The sequence below is a fragment of the Oxyura jamaicensis genome, chromosome 3 (genome assembly GCF_011077185.1).
Source record: "Oxyura jamaicensis isolate SHBP4307 breed ruddy duck chromosome 3, BPBGC_Ojam_1.0, whole genome shotgun sequence".
NCBI classification, from domain to species: domain Eukaryota; kingdom Metazoa; phylum Chordata; class Aves; order Anseriformes; family Anatidae; genus Oxyura; species Oxyura jamaicensis.
In genome coordinates this window covers 47,856,463-47,869,452 of record NC_048895.1, presented here as the reverse complement: position 1 = coordinate 47,869,452, position 12,990 = coordinate 47,856,463, and the positions used below count along the sequence as shown (strand labels likewise).

The following is a 12,990-nucleotide window of genomic DNA, read 5'->3' as shown; positions in this document are numbered from 1 at the left end:
GTCTTACAATTTGATAAAGCCACAATGCAATGTTTGAAACTAATTTCTTCCCGCATTCAGACCTGTCATGAAGTTTCAATTCTGTAAAGCTTCCATTAAACGTTTTTAAAGCAAACCAAAACTACGTAAGCAGTACCATTGAAATGTATCTAATGTAAAAAGGAACAAGGAATTGGAGCCACTGCTCATATTTTTCTTTTCTGAAATGTAGGGAGACTAATTTTCTCTTCTGATCAAATTCAAGTTATTTTCTCTACAAATTTTGCATTCCATTATACACATAGTGCCAGCTAAGTGTTTTGTTTCTCAGACATAACCTTATTCTTTCAAAGATTTTTTTGAATATGACACTGATAGAACTGTTTCCATTACCCAAACTCCAAGAAAAGTAGTTTATTCTTGGTAAAGGCTACAAAATAGAAATTTAATTTTCAAGAACTAAATCTGGTCTCATGAAAGAGGTCTAAGAAGCTTGCTTTCTAAGAATTCATAGGAATTTTTCCCACTTGCCCTGTCTTACTGAAATTCCTCATGGGTAACATCAATATAACGCTGGTTTAAGTGATGAAAGGATCAAGTCTTTAATTCTTAATCACAATGCTAGTTTAATAAATTACACTGATTTCCTTATAGATAATGGCTGAAAATTACAGCAATCTTCTGAAAACAAAAGAGTCAATCAATGCATTTTCTCAGAAGCTATTAAGATCGGAGAGCTGCCAAGAAGCTCTCTTCTATCAAACACCCCTTAAAATGAATTAGGAGAAAACGGCCAGCCAGAGCATCAAAAACAGATAGGAATGTTCTTTAATAACAGTTTTCAGTTGGATATGAAACACAAGACTCAAACCTCAAATGTCCATCTAGGGAACAAGTCAACAAGCATCTATTCATGTGACTAAGAGGTCACAGGATCAGGTTTAAAAGCAGACTGCAAGACCATTCACTTTACCTCTCTCTTCTCCTTGTTCCATTCTTCAGCAAGATCCACTTTTTTCTATTTAAACTACTCTCAGTGTTTCCTTCTGCTTGGAAAAAACTTAACAGGAGGACATAGCAAAGACAAGACAACATTAGAGTAGTGATACACAAGGTGAACACCACTCTTCTGGCAGAGGCTGCTGACAATAACACTGCATAGCACTTCAAGGTCTGTAAGACATTTGAGACTAAAAGCAGGGATATCTTAAAGACCAGAACTGTTTGCGCTTCTACAGTAAGCATGAGAATAAAGCTAAAAACTATTGCCCGCCTTAGCAAAGTTTATGCAGTAAACAGAGTCATTGGCATAGAGAAAACCACACGGCATCTATCTGACAGCATCTGGACTAACCTAATACTGTCCATATGTACAACCTGAGGCAGGACAGCAAAGCAATTGGTTATTTTCAGAAAAGCACGTTTCAAGCCTACAGAAATTCCTTTGCTCATATCTACTCCATGATAAAGTGCTAATGCTTAAGTTTTAAATGTTCTGCTGCAACTTAAGAAAAAACAAGCATATGACAATGATGCCCGTTCTTGCATTTTCTTCTCTAAATCAAATTCCTGGACAGATGAGCTATGGTGACCAAGACAATGAGAACAAGTGCAGGTCAGATTACAGCAGTTCCTGGACTGCCTCTAAGTAACTTCCAGTTGCCATCAGAGCAGCACAGCTAGCAGCACTAGCTCATACCAGAGTTCAACTCACCGATGTTTCTGTATTCAGAATACATTGACAAGGCAGTCAGAGGAAGTCCTTGAGCTCTTCTCTTCCTGCCAGTGGGTGTCAAAAGTCAGCATTAGATAGGTCACGTCCATGTGTGTATAGGCCTTCAAAGGGTATTTATCTGTACATGCCACCAAAAAAAAAAAAATCTGAAGGAAGAATTATCTATTTGTCTTATGCTTAATCAGGGTTTGAATCACTTCTCCCTCTCCTCCAAAGGCAAGTCCAGAGCATTATCTCTTCAGAACAGTCACACATTGGGGATGCATTTGAGCATACCTTAAGCATTTTGCCTACAGTTAAGGGAACTCCCGGATGCTTTTCAGTTTTTCTGAGAAGTCAGGCATTCCTGAACTGCGTATTTTGTAATGCACAGCTACAACGGAGATCTGTCAATCTGGCTGTTTCAAAGGCTGAAGAATTAATACAATCTACCAGCAAGCTTCAGGATACCCAATTTAGAGACTTGCGATGTATATTGGGCTTACGTGGCAAGGTTTTGGTAGCACGGGGCTGCAGGGGTGGCCCCTGTGAGCAGAGCCCAGCAGCTGCCCATTGTCAGATCAGAGCCAGCTCCAGACAGCTCCAAAAGGGACCTGCCGCTGGCCAGAGCTAAGCCTGTCAGCGATGCTGGCTGGGCCTCTGGGAGAGCAGATTTAAGAAAGGGAAAAAAACTGCTGTGCAACAGCAGCTGGGAGAGAGGAGTGACAACCAGCCCAGCACACACCAAGGTCAGGGCAGGAGGTACTCCAGGAACGGAGCAGAAGTTCCCCCATTTGCTGTGGAGAGGCCCCTGGTGCAGCAGGCTGTTCCCCTGCAGCCCATGGGTCCCACATGGAGCAGATCTCCACGCTGCAGCCCGTTGAGGAGCCCCCGCTGGAGCAGGTGGATGTGGCCTGGAGGAGGCTGCGGCCCATGGAGAGCCCCCGCAGGAGCAGGCCCCTGGCCGGAGCTGCAGCCCGTGGAGAGGAGCCCACGCAGGAGCAGGGGTCTGGGGGGAGCTGCCGCCCGTGGGGGACCCGTGCTGGAGCAGTTTGTTCCTGGGAGATGGACTCCGTGGGATGGAGCCGTGTGGGAGCAGTTATTGAGGAGCTGCTGCCTGTGGGCAGCCCCCGCAGGCTCAGTTTGGGAAGGACGGCATCCCGTGGGAGGGACCCCGCGGGGAGCAGGGGCAGGGAGGGACCATGAGGGAGCGGCGGAGACGAAGTGTTAGGGCCTGACTGCAGCCCCCATTCCCTGTGTCACTTGGAGCAGGGGGAAGGTTTTCTTAGTTTGCTTTTAGTTTCCCACTGCTCTAGTCTGCTAGTGATAGGCAATAAATTACATTAATCTCCCTATACTGAGTCTGTTTCGACTGTGACAGTAATTGTTGAGTGATGCCCATGTCTTCATCTCAACCCTTGAGCCCTTTCACATCATATTTTCTCCCCACTGCTCCTTTGAGTAGGGGGAACGAGTGAGGGGTATAGTGGAGTTTAACCATCTGTGTAAAAACTACCACACCATAAAACTGAATTTGTATTTATTTTCTATTGAGCACAAAGATAATTAGCATAACAGAGTCCAATCAAAAGAAAAAAAAAAGTAACCCAAGTGATTCTGAAGTGGCTAGAGTATAAAAACGCTTTCCCTTCCCCTTTTATATTTTCTTCCTGCTGTGATCTAATGTCAGATCAAGACAGCTATGTGAGCCCTTCATGCCTGCGAGGACATGAGTTCCTTGGCCATGCACGCAAACTGTGTGCTGGTAAAACACACCACATGGCTGCTGTTTGCCCTGTTGTCTCAGTGCTGTCTGGTCCCTTACCACATAGAAAGGAATTACACAGGGGGTACTGGCAACCAGGGAGAAGCATGCGTACTCTGAAAACAAAGAGTACAAGATGAGGAGCCACTGCCGTGCAATCTTGCTCCTTCTTCCAGGAGCATGAAATATTCAGGGAGGAGGGAGTTGAACAAAGGCACCACAGGGAGCTGGGCTTAAACACGAGGCAATACAGAACTCCTGGGGGTGCTGCGTTTAGGGACCACAGGGCCAGCCGAGCTTCATCTTGAAGGAAGAATTTATTTGATGAGGATAAACTCCTTGAAGTTAAGCGTTTCTTTTCCTGGCCCCTGCAGAGTTACTCAAAAAATGTGCCTGGGTGAAGTCCAGCAGAAGATCAAGCTCACAAAAACTGCAGCAGAAGGCAAGTTGCTTCTTTCCAGCATGTCAGATGTTGCTCTACAGTTCCTCCCTACCCAAGTTCCTGCATCTCAATACATTAAAACATATATATTTCTCCAAAGCACAATTATCTGTAATTTGTTTGGGAAAAAATAAAAGAAAGATCTGCATTAAGATTCTTTGGACCAGAAGGAGTCTAACAGAATTGAGCTCCAGAGTTCAGTTCTGGATACCAAAGAGTCCCCATTTCCTCTTTTACTGTCTCTGGGTCCCTCAATACAACAAGTTACTTGCATTGCCAATAAGGGCAATATAAGCACAATTTAGAGACTGAGCAAGAGAGCAGGACTAGACAGCAAACACAGACTTACAAGAAAATATATTGAGAATCTAAGCAGGATGTGAGCTAGACTGTCACACAAATATAGGTGACCTGGACAGTTCCTCAGAAGTAACTGAGTTAAATAACAAACAGACCAGGACAACTATCTCCATCATGTACTTGCAGCCAATTTAAAACTTGCTCTCAAGTCACCATAGGAAACATAAGTGCTTAGTCAAAGGTAACCGTGCAAAGATATGACTGTAATCTGACACCCTCCACCTCCAAAAGGAAAGAAATAAAATAATCAAAACCCTCAAAACACACTTCTACCAAGATTCTTCATTGGGTGGTCTGGCTTGCTTCTGAAGTACAGGTGGCTTGTCACACAACAGGATATGAATGTCTGTAACAAACCAAATCTTTGTGCATATATATGCTTGTACACATGCTTTTGTGTTGATGTATGAATTTCTGTACTGAACACGCAAGGTACTGTATAAGGTAATTGCACATGTGAGAGAGAGAGATACAAGTATATCTCATTAAGCCACTGGCCCTCAGTGTACAGTCTGTGGGAAATACCTCAATGATTAGATCCACAATGCTCATATGCATGAAAATTAGAAATTAAGAAGGCAAGAGGGGCAGTAGAGCAGGATGTTGCCACTGGTGTCATGGTGTTTAGCCAGCTTCAAGGGCACACACCACTGTGGCGGATCACCTCTATGTTGGATATTTCAGGAATAGACGCAGCACAGGAGTAGCTACTGTTCTCCAGTTCTTACAAGAATGTTTCTTTTAGAAGAGACAGAATAGGGTTCAGGAGGGACAGGAGGCAACATACAAAAGCTCATTCAAGAGCTGGCAAAAAAACAAGGATGCCTTAAAAAAAAAAAAAAGTAAAAAAAAAAATGTGCTGGGAGCCCAAACATTCTTTTGATGAGAGATAAACTTTAGAAAGGAGACTTCTCCTAGAAGACTCATGTTTTTTCTTGCTGAACACTGATCACTGTCATCTTGTCTTAAAGAGTTGTAAATTACATTCACAACAAAACAAGGGGTCAACACAAAGTCCTGTAACAGCCTATACACTCAGACAAAATACTTTCCCCAAATTCATAACGACTTTAGGTGTGAGGCACCAAGGAAACACTGGTCAAAGGGTTAATTTAAACTTTACGTATTTAATACTCAAATTCTTACCCACAGTTAGCTAAGTACAAAATTGGACTACAAAATTATCACCCCCTAACTTCAGGTCATCAACAGACAGTTTTGTACACCACTAACACTCAGTTTTGTGCAGGCAGGGAAGTTTCACATTCACTCAACAAACTTGCTGGCATAAATAACTCCATTTGTATATCCATAAAAGGTTTGATTTCCGTATAGGTTTAGAAAACAGTATGGATTTTTGTTAACTCTTTTGGATGAAAGGGGTGGATAAATCTGGGGAAAGTTCAACCATTCAATGAGCCTGACAAGATCTGTCTCCGTACCTCTACCTAACACACAGGGAACTCACAATAAGGCTGTTGCAAAGCTCTACTGTCATGTGGCAAACGCGCAGCAGAGCCAATTCCAGAACTACAACCTGCCCAGTCCTTGGGCTCCAGCTTTCAGCACAAAATAGTATTTTTCATACTCCTTTAATTGCCCTCTTGCCAGTGCTCAAGTTTCCCTTGCAACAGCTTCTGAAAGGCCAGGTATGAACAGAGAGGGAAAGAGGATGCACCCAATATGCCTGAGATCTTCAGTGATAGCAGTTGGTGTAAAAGGTACAAACGCAGGAGATGGCTCAAACCAGAGTGTATGTGCTGATCTAATGAACTCTATTTGCCCTTCGTTTTTCTGCTCCTCGAGAAATGGGAGACAAGTATTCAGCAATTTAAGTGGGACTGTATCATAAGCTAGAAGGTGTAACTTCAGTACCAAACTGACAGCATTGTGCACACAAGCATACAAGTCCACCACTGTTCCTGTCCAAGGAGGAATTAAAGACATTTGCTAGATGTTTCAGCTACAACAAACATAAAATAAAAGCCACCAGCACCGGAAAAAGGATAATTGTATTTCCTTAGTACGCTCCTATAAATTGACCTTGTTATATTTTCTGGAATTGTGATCTACATTTAGTAGACCTACATTTTGGGTAGCCTCTTTAAGCCTTTTTCTAGAAGTCTAATTCTTAACCTCTGTGGCTTTATTGTTTTGTTTACATAAAAAAAGCCAGGAAGTGCAGCTAATGAACAATATAGGATTTGTGACTGAAAACTGAATCTTGAAAAAAAACACACAGAAAATGGCGGAGATGTGGCAGAACTCACCGAGTTCAGAAGTCACTGAGAGCCACCATCATGGTGGCAGTCCCCTCTGGCCTACAAGGGCCACTTCCACCATCAGCCCATGGGCTCGTTGCAGACTTTCTGCTGTTCCAAAAAAAACAATGTAAGGTCAGTGACAGCGCCTCTCTGAGAGCAGCTGTGGGGCCTGCTGGAGGCCCCCCGTTCTACCACGTCCCTGCAGAGCTCGGCTACAGACCTGCTGGCTGCCCGGGCCAGGCCACAAACACCCTGCTCATGGCAGGGGCAGGAGGGAACAGCATCAACATCTTGTGTGAGGGCATCCAAAAGCCCCTGGTAGGAGTCATGAGATGTAATTAGCCATGCTGGAAATGAGAAGTGCCATCCACCTGATTACAACTCCAAATGAACTGTTGTGGTTTTTTTTGTTGGTGGTGGTGCTGGTTTTTGTTTTTTAAATCTTCTGTGACAGTAGTCTTGAAGGACTGTCTCCTTCAGCTAAGCCATTTGCATATTTTAATTAATATGAAACAGCATTCATTAATGTCCTCTTTGAATACTGAGACAATGTTAAACAAAATATTTTTTTTTGTCTAACAAGACCTTTTTTTCCACTTGCAAGTATTAATTTAATTTGGCTGTATGCTAGCACATGACACTGAAGAGTATGAAGTACCTGAATTTCTCCTTTATGAAAGCCACATACCAAAATTTGAAATGGCAATGAAGGGGCTGCATCTTGAAGGGCTACACCAAGATGGGAATTCACAGGAAAATGAATACTTGTTCATTACACTTTCTAACGCTTCTTTCTGTGGAAAATATTTTAACTGGAGGATGCATGTGGCAGGGAAGCTTCCAGATGCCTATTCAAAGAAAACCAACTTCTGCCTCCGGGAAGTAACACCCAATACTTAGAAAAGCGTTCATCTTATAGCTGAGATCTTTTTGGCATGGTCCCCAAAAAAATAAGATCCTGGCTTCAGTGAAAGGCTCAGCTGCTCCCACACTCAAAGCAATCACATATTCAGATGCCAGGTAAAAATCCAAATAAACAGTGGTAACTGCTTTACCGGTGCTTCAGCAATCACCTTCCACACCAGTTTTCACTCACCTCTGCCTCAAAGACACCTACTTCTGAACTGATTTGCTACATTACAAGCCCAGAATACTTTCAGCCCCCTTGTTCTCCCCCTCCAATCATCAGTCCCCCAACAGACTGATTTAATTTGAGAACTTCAAGGAATAAAAGCCTTTATTACAGACACTGGTTTTATCAAGTCCAATAATAAAGGGGGAAGTTTCATTTTGGACCTGATTCAAATCGTGCTGAAGCCAAAAGAAATCTCTCAACAAGCTTCACTGGCTCTTGCTATTGGAAAACAGTATCCCTCAAAAACAGCCAAATGCAATACAATTAATCAATGTACTTGTATTCTCAGTACCTAAAGCCACAGCTAGTCAAAGCCATCTTAGACTTCCAGCAAAATCATTTAAAAAGAGTGCTTCATCCAACAGCATTTACTCCAGTGGATGGCAGGTGTGCAGAGTTCCTAAACACGCTGGTAAGAATCCAGTAGCATTTTCACAAACTTTCTAAGGAAGAAATTAAGTATCTGTTAAGTCAACACCTACCTGGATTTTCTCTGCACAATTTCAGTTGTCTAAATCCTTTCAAAAGCCTGGCTTTCAGCTTTTGTCCTGGTAACTTCAAATAAATCTGGGATAGTTTTACAAGGCTTAATTTCAGAATGAAGCTTTTCTCTGTCTCCCTCTCAGGTGAAATGCAGTACTTACACATGTTCTCAGAGGTCCATGCATAGGCATGTAAAAACTAGACAGCGACACATCACAGGCTGAATGAATTTGGGAACCGTACTTTCCTAGTTATCTTTCTGCTTGATTATAACCCTGTTGCATCCCTACTACCGTTGGACAACATGAAAGGACTGTTTCTTTCAATTACTCTGATCCTCTAAATGCTTTTGTAACATTTCTAGGTTGAGGGAAGATAGTGGTATCTCTGCTGCCTACTATTTGCTGAATTGAAGACTGATGTAACTGCATTGTTTTCAATGTAATTTTCACTAGGATCAGAACGAGGGAAAAAAATGTGTCTATGCAAGCTTCAGCACTGTCTAAACATATCCTCAGTACCATAAAATTAACTAAAGCATTGTTAACCCTTGACAGACAACCTGTGACAAAGGGCGTAAACCTCATGAATGACTCATGTTAAAGAGTAGGCTGCTACACCCAGAGTGCCTCAAACCTTCCAGAAGTGCAAAGCATCATCTGTAGTAATGGTATTTCCCAAAGTCCTGAAAATCATGGTAATAAGAGACAGACAACAATGCGTGAAGAGGCAATTGGGAAAAAGGAGAAGAACCAGGACATTGTTTAACTTTCACACAGTAGTACTCACATGAAATCAAATGTAATTTCTACACAGATTTCCCCTAATAATTTATTTTCCTGCCTTTAACAACAGGTCTTCAGTTAGTCATTTTCCTGTTCACTGACAGGTGAAAGCTTGCATAATCTGCCAACTGAAACTGTGCAGGCAAAGTTTTCCATTCACCTGGATCCTGATAGAGAAACCGATAAAGAAACGTGACTGCAATTTGACTTTGTGATCATGTAAAAAGCAAATCAGCAGTAATGAAATCCAGAAATAATATTGTATTCTGACAAATATGTCAGAGATTTTGCAGACATAACACACATTCAGTATAGTAGTCTCTGCTTGCAACTCCAAAGCTTCTGGAAAGCAAGCCATGTCTCAGCAACCTCTACCTCTGATTCCCTTCCAGCCTAGATCTGGTTAATCATCTTCCCCTGTTCCTGTTATTTATGCTACAACAGAAACCTCAAGCCAGGTCAGCTCATTTGCAAGAAGCAGAAAATGACTTCTGTGTTCAAGCTATTCATGGCAGAATATAACGAGACAGACAGAAGGGCTGAAGGTGAAAGCAGAAGCGCAGAACTAGAAAGATAGAAGTTCAAAACAAAGAGCAGACTGCTATCAGGTGGACTGCTCTGCTCAGTTTCTAATGCTTGGTTTGTGTTCCTTTTCAGGAAATCCACTACAGACATTGTCTTTCCCTCACATAATCAGAGAGGGGTCTTTACAGCATCTTTGTCCTAGCCACTGTACACAGTTATTCTTATTTTTTTCCATTTCCTCTTTTTCTGAGCTTACCTTGACACTACCACATCTCTACTCTGAGGAACCGGAGGAGGAAAGGGGAAAAAAAGGCAAGAAAACGGAATGAGTCAGCAGTTTCTGAGAAGCACAGGAGCATTAGTCAGAAGCGAGCAGGGTAAGCTCATTCACGTCTTGCTGTGACTGTTAAGACCACCAAACAACAGACTGCTGGATACACTTTCCCAAACCCCTGAAACTGCACAGCTGGGGAAAGCCAGCCCCCAGCAGAAGCAAAACACATTTTCAGCTGCCCAGTACCAGTGCTGAAATGAAATGGGTGTACAGGTACTGCTCTCCAGTCACCTTCCTAGACTTCTTACAGACAACCCCATTGCATCCTACTGAGCCAATCAAGCACACCTGAGGAAATAGCTGCCCTGCATGAAGTTCTCTCTAATTAGAGAGATCCACAGCTTCAAAAGCATTTGCTGACTAGAGCACAAGCACAGCACACTAAAATGCATTGTTGCTCTCTTGTTCCTCTTCTCCCTTATCAGGATGTACCAGCAGCAGCAGCAATGCAATTGGTTAGGGAAGCGTTCTTCTACATTAAGCAGCAGATGTTTGACTTATTAAAATTTAAGACCAAATTATTAATACAAGTGCTAAGGGCTGCAAGCACATATGTGCAGCAAAATAATGCCATTTGCTAACCTCAGCCCAGTCATAACTTTGCCTTCCTGGGTTGAGGAGATTTCTAGGGGCACTCTTCACAGCCTTCATCCTCCAGCAATAAAATTAGGGTTTAGAAAAGAAAACAAGAAACCACCTCTTTTCAGCAGGACAGTGCACAGCCATAGGATTCTCACCCACCACCTGCACAAGAACTCGTCTCCTTTACGGTTCAGTAAGTACATTCAACTGCAACTGATGCACAACCATCGCCCCAGGAAGCACACCTCCCTCCAGAGTGATGCTGAACACAGCTCCACTGCCTCATGATTTTGTCTGGACAGAGCTAAACTTGCTGAACAAAACAACTGCTCACCAAACTGACACCCACTGGGGCTTGAGATCCACAGGCCATTACTGTGCTCTAGGCACAGTGCTCTTTGCTTTTCTGTGATTCTAGGCAAGGACTGATCTCTATGCAGTTTCTTCACTCCAAAATACAACACTTGAAGCTTCTTGTGAAGCACTTACTAAAGCCTCATATCTAAATGCTTACCAATGATACAACCAAACTTTGCTTAAGAGCAATCTATCCACCAGCAGCTTACAATGCCTCCTCTGTTCATTGCAGGCATGTATTCTGATATATTCTTCCACATGAATCCTGGCCCTGTCTTCCATAACATGCTGTTAAAGTTTCATTTTTAGATACAGCTCATTCAGGCATGGTTATGCAGAACGTTAATAGGAAAAAGCAAAGCTATGCATAATATTTATACAAGTTCCTAAAATGAACCAAACTGTATTTTCATCTATGGTACAGCAGAAAGTAGGTGGAAAAACACAGCATTAGACCAGACACAAACACCTACAGAAAGTTGTTGGGCAGTAAACGACAGCAAACATTTACAGCACACCAACTCTCCCAGTGACCAATGTGGTCAGTATTTATACAAAGGCAGTCCTGGCACATTATACACAAATCACTGCATGTTTAAAGTAATGTTGTCATTCACGTGAGAAGTGAGTAAAGGAAGAAAGCTGCAAACTCGTGCTTACATTGTTCTGTACCCCTACTGCTTCCCTGCTCCAGGAGCTTTCAAGTCTGTTGCAACTTGCTCTCAGTGCGACATGATATTAAGCACAAGCCAAGGCTATGATCGCATGTTACAACTTCCTGGGCTGGACACATCGCTGGTTTTCAAGAAACGCTCTTGGGCTTTTTTAAGACAGAGAGGGCCGGCGAGAGGGAGTTTCTCACCTCCTTCCGCCTCCTATGATGGATTTTCGGTTTTCGTGTAGCAGCAAGGTTACTCCCTCCCACATATACCTGCACAAGGGACAACATTCCTAGAGCTCTACACACGGTATGGAAATACTTGTAACTCCTAGAAACCCATGTCAAAGGTAAAGACCAAAAGCCTCCCTGTGACATTGTTCACACAGACTCTCTTTTGGGGGGGGTTGCCTTTTCAGCAGTCAGTGAGCATGCACTTGTTGGAAAAAAAATATATATATAATAATACACAAAGGGTTATTTCTTAGCTAAACAATGCCCCCTTGGAGTTTTCCCCGCACCGACCGCTGTCAGCCCAAACACCCTAAGCCAGCTCACGGCTGTTGGGCTCCAGCCTCCTTCGGGAGAGGCCGGCACGGAGGCGAGCAGCGCTCCTGCCACAGGCGGCCGGGCCGCCCCGCTCCTCCGCCCTGCCCACGGCCGGGCTCCCGGCTACCTGTGACCGCCACCGGCCGCCCTCCTCCTCCTCCTCCTCCTCCTCCTCCTCCTCCTCCTCCTCCTCCTCCCTCTCCCTCCCTCCCTGCCTGCCGCCCCGGCCATCGCACGGCCGACTGCTCGCAGCCCGGCCGCCACCGGCAGCGCGGACCCCCGGGGGGCACGGGGCGACCCTCGGCGGAGCAAATGGCGGCCGGGAAGGGGGGGGGGATAAACCGGCTGAGTGCTGGCCGCCGCCCGCCGCGCCCCGCACGCCCTCTGGTTTGGGGGAGGGGGGCTGCTTGGTTGTTTTTTATTATTATTAATTTTTTATTTTCCTCTAAACTGGCTCGACCGCACCTGAGGAGCCCTCCGGCCGCCAGGGGAAGAGCACGTACCTGGCGCTGCCGGGCCTTGGCATGTGTGCCGCGCTGGGGGGCCGGGGCGGGAGCCGCGCCGAGCCGTGCTGTGCCGAGCCGCGCCGTGCCGAGCCTCCCCGCCCCGAGTGCCACTACTTTGCCCGCGCCGGGAGGCGGCCGGCTCGGGCGGGGCCGCCAGGCTCCACCCGCCGGGCGGCTCCCGGGCGCCCCTCGCCTTCCCTCCCCGCCGCCATGTCACTTCCTCCCGGGGCGACCCGCCGGGGAGACCCCTCCCCGCGCCCGGCAGCACGGCATCGCCCGCCGGGGGGCTCCGCCGCTGGGCAGCGCCGGGGGTGGCAGGGATGTGGGGACGGGAACGGCGGCCCCGACCCCTGGGAAGCGCCCCCGACGGAGGTGGGGCGGGAGGGGCAGCGGCAGCGCAGGGCCAGCGGGGGTGAAGGGCACCTGTGTGCGTGCGCTGCCTCGGGGAGGAATCGGGGAGCTGGCTTCCAGCTCCTCCGCGCCGGCACCGTGAGGGGGATGCAGGTGGCAGCCATCCCAGCGCCCGGTGTGCTGGCACGCTGCGCTCACCGG

The 12,990-nt window shown here is 45.5% G+C and overlaps 1 protein-coding gene across 2 annotated transcripts in view; it reads right to left on the bottom strand.

Moving 5' to 3' along the window:
* AGPAT4 (1-acylglycerol-3-phosphate O-acyltransferase 4) overlaps positions 1–12,601 on the bottom strand; it is a 78,163-nt gene extending 65,562 nt beyond the window's left edge. The window contains exon 1 of one of the 2 annotated variants that reach the window (XM_035319982.1): positions 12,436–12,601. The gene's annotated coding sequence lies outside the window, so the exon portion shown is untranslated. The remainder of the gene's footprint in view (positions 1–12,435) is intronic. The other variant, XM_035319983.1, reaches the window with a different exon arrangement.
* Positions 12,602–12,990: the final 389 nt, after the last annotated feature.